Source organism: Metopolophium dirhodum, chromosome 7 (genome assembly GCF_019925205.1).
Source record: "Metopolophium dirhodum isolate CAU chromosome 7, ASM1992520v1, whole genome shotgun sequence".
In the NCBI taxonomy this organism is placed as follows: domain Eukaryota; kingdom Metazoa; phylum Arthropoda; class Insecta; order Hemiptera; family Aphididae; genus Metopolophium; species Metopolophium dirhodum.
Window position 1 is genome coordinate 14219503 of NC_083566.1, and position 6000 is coordinate 14225502.

At 30.2% G+C, this 6000-nt stretch overlaps 1 protein-coding gene across 4 annotated transcripts in view; it reads right to left on the minus strand.

Annotated features, from left to right (window-relative positions):
* LOC132948340 (hemicentin-2-like) overlaps positions 1–5800 on the minus strand; it is a 355688-nt gene extending 349888 nt beyond the window's left edge. The window contains exon 1 of one of the 4 annotated variants that reach the window (XM_061018766.1): positions 5431–5800. The gene's annotated coding sequence lies outside the window, so the exon portion shown is untranslated. Of the gene's footprint in view, positions 1–5164; positions 5239–5280 lie in introns of those variants that run through there. The other 3 variants (XM_061018764.1, XM_061018765.1, XM_061018767.1) reach the window with 3 other exon arrangements.
* Positions 5801–6000: the final 200 nt, after the last annotated feature.

The following is a 6000-nucleotide window of genomic DNA, read 5'->3' on the forward strand; positions in this document are numbered from 1 at the left end:
AAATTTTTGTCCCAAAACCTACTATCCCAGAGGTATAGACGTATAACACATACGCATACTGGGTCGTTCGGAGATACCCAGATCAACAAAAATAAGACCCAATGAATAACATATCCAACTAAATTACCATCAATCTTCACACAACTCTTAATAGGCTCACGCCGAACGAGTCGAGTCCATAGGTATAAAACCATTCTTCAAGCAATAGCAATATAGCCAACAAATCACTTAACCCCTCAAACCAGCAACAGCTTTCAAGACTAACCAGCCCAAACGAAAGAAGACTATCAAGACCTACTGCAGATAGACGACGGAGTTCAGTACGCCATCGATGAACAAGTCAGAGTTTACCAAAAAAAATATTATATTCACCGTCAACGACGAAACCGACGAAACCGACGAAACCGACGAAACCGACGAAACCGACGAAGCTGTTACGACCGAGCAAATCACTACTGACGACGATCGTCGATACACGCAGAGATCTTTTATTGTCAGTAGTCGCTTACCTGGTTCATACCATAGGTGCCAAGTCCTATCACCACGGTACTACGGCAGCTGACGACTATAAATGTATTTTATATCTTTAAACTAATATAGTAATATAGGAAATGGAATTATACTTTTGATTATAATGTTAATGTTTAAAATATTCATGTTAATGTAAATTACCATACAAATTGAAACAGAAATTAGTGTATTGAATAAACAGTTAAATGAGAGTTTACAATATTATTTAGGATATTTGAAACTATTTATACAACATAATGTTTTAATATATATAGCATACATAAAATATGCATAGGCAGTGTTGCAGATTCAATGCCTGAGTATTCGGTGAATGATTAGGGATTGGGGCTTCTAAAATTTAAATTAGTTTTGGTTCTCTTTACGGATACGGATTGTTGTAATAATAAGGCTCTAGTTGAAGTTTTGTATTTTTGTAGGTACACATTGTATGCGGATACTTCTATAAATATATATCAATATAATAATAGTTATATCTTTTAATAAGTTAGGTAGGTAATATTATAACAGTGGCGTCATTTCAGTTTTTGAGAGTGAGGGGACAACATTTTTGACCGGCACATAATAAAACTGAAAAAAAAAACCGCTAACAATTACATTACATTTCAATTGTATTTTTATCTCAATACAAATAGCCTTCTTACATAAAGTTATACTCACTAGTTACTATCACCGGTTTCTGAGATATTTCGGTTATCGTGGTTAATGGTTATTGGTTACTATCATAGGCATATTATATAACCCATTTTTTTGAGGGATAACAATGACTAAATAATTAATACATAATAATACCTAGAGGGATACCTAAATACATTACCTATTAGTCACTATATGAAGGCCCAAATCTAGCTCATACCCGACAAGGGCCCGTTAATGACAAGGGGGGGAGGGGGAAATACCTACCCTGCAACCCAAATGATACCACTGTAACATAACAGTGATGATATTATACTCGAAGGTACACATACACTGTATTCATCTATGAAGTTACCATTTATTGTTGTTTTATATATTGTTCAACAAACTTTATAATACTACACATGTATTTTGTGTTACTTATATTGATTTAATATATATTTTTTTATTAAAATATAACAGAGCATAGATGCAGATAATTCATCACAAAATTGTTAAGATATTGTCAACCAAATCCGGCTGGCATTGGGATTGACCATATTATACTATCATATTTTAACTAGCAATGTTCCAATCGTTAGGTTACCCGTCTACCGTAATGAATAAAATAATGTTAAAGATAATTTGGAATTTAGAAAGTGATATAATTTTAAAACTAATATAATTTGCAATAAAATTTATTTCGTACCATAATTTTTAAAACGTCAATGTATCCAAGTTTAAAAATAAAAATTGCATAAATTGTGTAGCCAAATATAATTGAATTAAAATAGTTTCTATTTGAATTATATGTTCATAACATAATATTCTAACTTTTAAAAGTTTTTGAAGACAGCTAAAAAATCATATTTTACTATTTTTTTATTACGTTATAAGTTTTCATATATGAATTTTATATTAATCTATGTAAATCTTCAGTATGGATGATAAAATGAAAAAGTAAATAATAAATGTAACACTTATTTTATTAGGAATTCAGCGATTAATAGCAGTTACCCAGTTTAAGAATCTAAATAATTTAATCGAGATGGTGATGTATAACATAAAATCATAATAGAGTATATGTTAAATTGTAAAAAACAAAATTAATTAAATCAACAAACAAAAGTGTATTAAATATAAGAAAGATTTTCACTCTTGGTGTAATAATATCCATTGATCTTATACTGATTTTTTTTTAAATTATTCTTTTTGTACATTTTCACTTAGCTAGAACATAATATTTTGCACTAAATTAAATATTAAATTAAATATAAAGATTAATGGTACCTATTCAGTTTTTTGTCAAAACATTTTTTGTATGCATAATATTTCTGTACAACATTAAGATTAGTAAAAATGTATTATTTTATAATGATTCAACATTTAATCACAAATATATGGTAAATTAATTTGTTGATACCTATATTGAAAATATCGAATTGACTCAAAGTATGTATTCAAATAATAACCATAGACTTGTCTCTTTATTTTTTTTATTTTTTTCATTGTATATGAACAATAATAATATTATTTATACTAGAAATAAATTGATCTATATTTTTTATTCAGTATTGAAACTTGACATAAGTTATTTGAAACAAAGGTTTACAGATAAGCAATACCATTTAGGAAACTAATCATGTCATATAAAAACATAGGAACATTGTATTTGTAACCAATATACAATATCATTCAAGTGTACTTGTGTTTATATATATTATATTTTATACTATACATTTATATTTTCAAATACAAATTTAGTTGAGAAACATTGATGAACATAATATTATGTTGGCATATTTAAAGACACTAGGTAGTTTTAAATAATATTATACTAGTACTATCCTAAAACATAACCATGTTAATAAAATTATAAAGATGTAAAATGAGTAGTGTCAAACAATTAAAATATGTATATTATATGTGTGATACCCAAATTACAGAGTGTATGAAATTTTTCTAGTTAATAGTGTTCAAATTGTATAATCAAGAAAAGAGTAATTAATATAAAAATTGAAAATCTACAAAAATGAACTTTATACAATAGAAATATAACTCGTCTCAGTGTAAGCTGACGTCACTGCAATAATTGTATATTTAATATAATACGATATGGATCAATTAAAACCGCACTTAGTTTATAATAAATGATCCTATTAAGTATTAAGCTAACCAACGTCCAACATAACATGCGTACGTCATATATTTGTATAAATATTCGTATAACATAATATAAAAAATTCTGCAAGTATAGCAAATATTATTTTACAATCAATCTTGGTGGTAGCACCACTATATTGAATTTATTATAATACGCGAGTTAATTGCACAAATTTGTCTATATAAAATGTATAGAACAATAATGGATATACTACTAGAAATTTGAAGAAACATCAAAATATGTTTCTCTTAGTATATTTCATAATCATAATATTTAAACAGCTATTACAAACAATAGTTTTTGGTATCAACCGAAATGCTGTTGTACATTTTGATGAGAGATGTAAGCGTGTGGGTAGTTAAACGATCGTTTTCAATGACATTGAATTCAACAATGGCCGGAAATTACAGTTTTGTTTTGTTCGATCACCGTCCATAATACCACAAATTTTTTTGGTGATATTTATGGACTAAAACTCTAAAAGTGATCCCTAAACATAAAATTTACATTCATAATCTTTTGAAAATATAATATTATTTTAGTATAATACTTAATATACCTTATAATAACACTCCTACATTAAAATACATTAGATTATTAAGTACATACCTTATTGGTTTTGGTTTAAATAAATCAAATATACTAAATAGTACATAGATTAAATTAATCACTATAAATTATAATATATATAATATTTTTTTTTTTTTTAATCAGATTGATAATAGGTAGTTTTTTAGAAAATTGACATTGCTTTAGTTTGAAAAACAAATATTTGTGTTGTTTACGGTACGCAAAAAAATTTATAGAATATTATAAAGCCTAATCCTTATTTTTCCTTCTCTGCACTATAATAATTATTTAGGCGCTCTTTTTTTGAAAAAAAGCATAATATTATTCATTTTTTTTGAATGAATATTATTTTATAATATAAAAAATATAATTTATATACATTCCTCAAGTGTTTACGCTTTTTACTAGCATAATATATTTTTGTTTAATACAAAACTAGGTAGGTACCGTTTGAAATGAAAATAGTATATAAGATAATAAAGTTTTGTTCGTATTATAGTAATATACTAATATTATATATTTAATACAAATACCCTGTTGTACTGTTGGTAGTATAATGTACGTGTAAGACAAACCATTAAAAATCAAACATTTAAGAATCATAATATTCGGTAACTAATATAATATATTATAATAATTTATTACTATTATAACTATAAAACAATATTAACAAAATGTATTTTAATTTATAATGTCTTTCATTTATATTACAATAAAGAAGAATTGTCATCTTTTGAGTTAAACTAAAATAAATTTCAAAGTTGAATTAAACGAAATGTTCGTTAAATCAAACTTAAGATGGTATATATACAACTACATCGATATACGTGTAATGCAGACTCAAGTTATGTAGCTAATTCAAATTATTTGTCTGTTAATATAATTAAAAGGTAGTTTAATTGGCAAAAAGTCTCATATTATTTTTGCCCGGGTTAGTAATACCCAATGAAGAATTCAGGTGGGTAGCCGTCGAAGAGAACAGTAAAGCAAGCGAAATGTAATGTTTAACTGAATTATTATAAGTATAAATTAATGTCGGCAAAAAAATAAAAAGTACAAAGAGTTTAAGGATTAATCGTGGACTGGGCGCGGAGGACGGGAAATGGTTCGTCTCAGAAACACGAGCAAAGACGTAGGTACGGAATAATTATTATTTGTACAAAATTCGAATAATTCTCCCGAACGCGATTGTTTTGGTCGTTTAATTAAGAGAAGTAAAAGTACAAAAGTGCTCATTAAAACGACGACAGTATTAATCGATACGGCAATAGCACGGCGTTAACTTACAGTGAACCATTAACATTTCGGTAACGAACCATTTAACGTTTTCCCGGGTATGTACGTGACGGACTAACAATAATAATATATTCATTATGATGTGGCGACGACTAAATGGTAGGTACCTCCTACTCACGTCTACAGATTATCGGCGTGATTTTATTTTTTTTTTGATTTTTCTCCGCCCGGAACGATAACTGGTGCAGCCGGTACAGATAGCTGGACCGGGAACGGACCCACGACGATCGCGTTATTTATGGAGATATTGTAATTACCGTTGCGTTGTGTTGTGACGGCACTGTCACTCACTCTATACTACACGTGTCACACGGCGCACCGACGGCGAGAGGATGTCGGAACGGAAAATCGGAAGACGCGAGAACCGCTCGACCGACGAGCAGTGGAAAAACAATCTATGCGAAATCGATTTGACGGACCGTAACGCGTCCTCCCGGCGTCGAAGTATTATACGTCTTATGGAAAAGTGAAAATATTATAAAAAAAAAAAACAAAGAAAAATTAAAGGATTTCTTTTTTATTTATTTTGCGTAAACCTGACGACCGTACGGCGAGTGTTGCCGGCGGATAGCGCTACGGGACGAACGCGGAAAATCGTGCGGGCGAAGGCGGACGGCGACTGCTAAACGATACGGAAACGCGGTCGGCCCCCGCGAAAAAGCGCTCCAACGCATGACGCCGCCGAAACTCTTCCGCCGCCGCCGCAACCGCTGCCGGCGTGTTCGGTCCGTCCGGCCATCATATTATTACGGAGCCCGGAGCGAGTCCCACGGCGACGGCGACGATGGGTCGTTCCAAGTACACGACGGTGCTTCGACGGTTAGGTT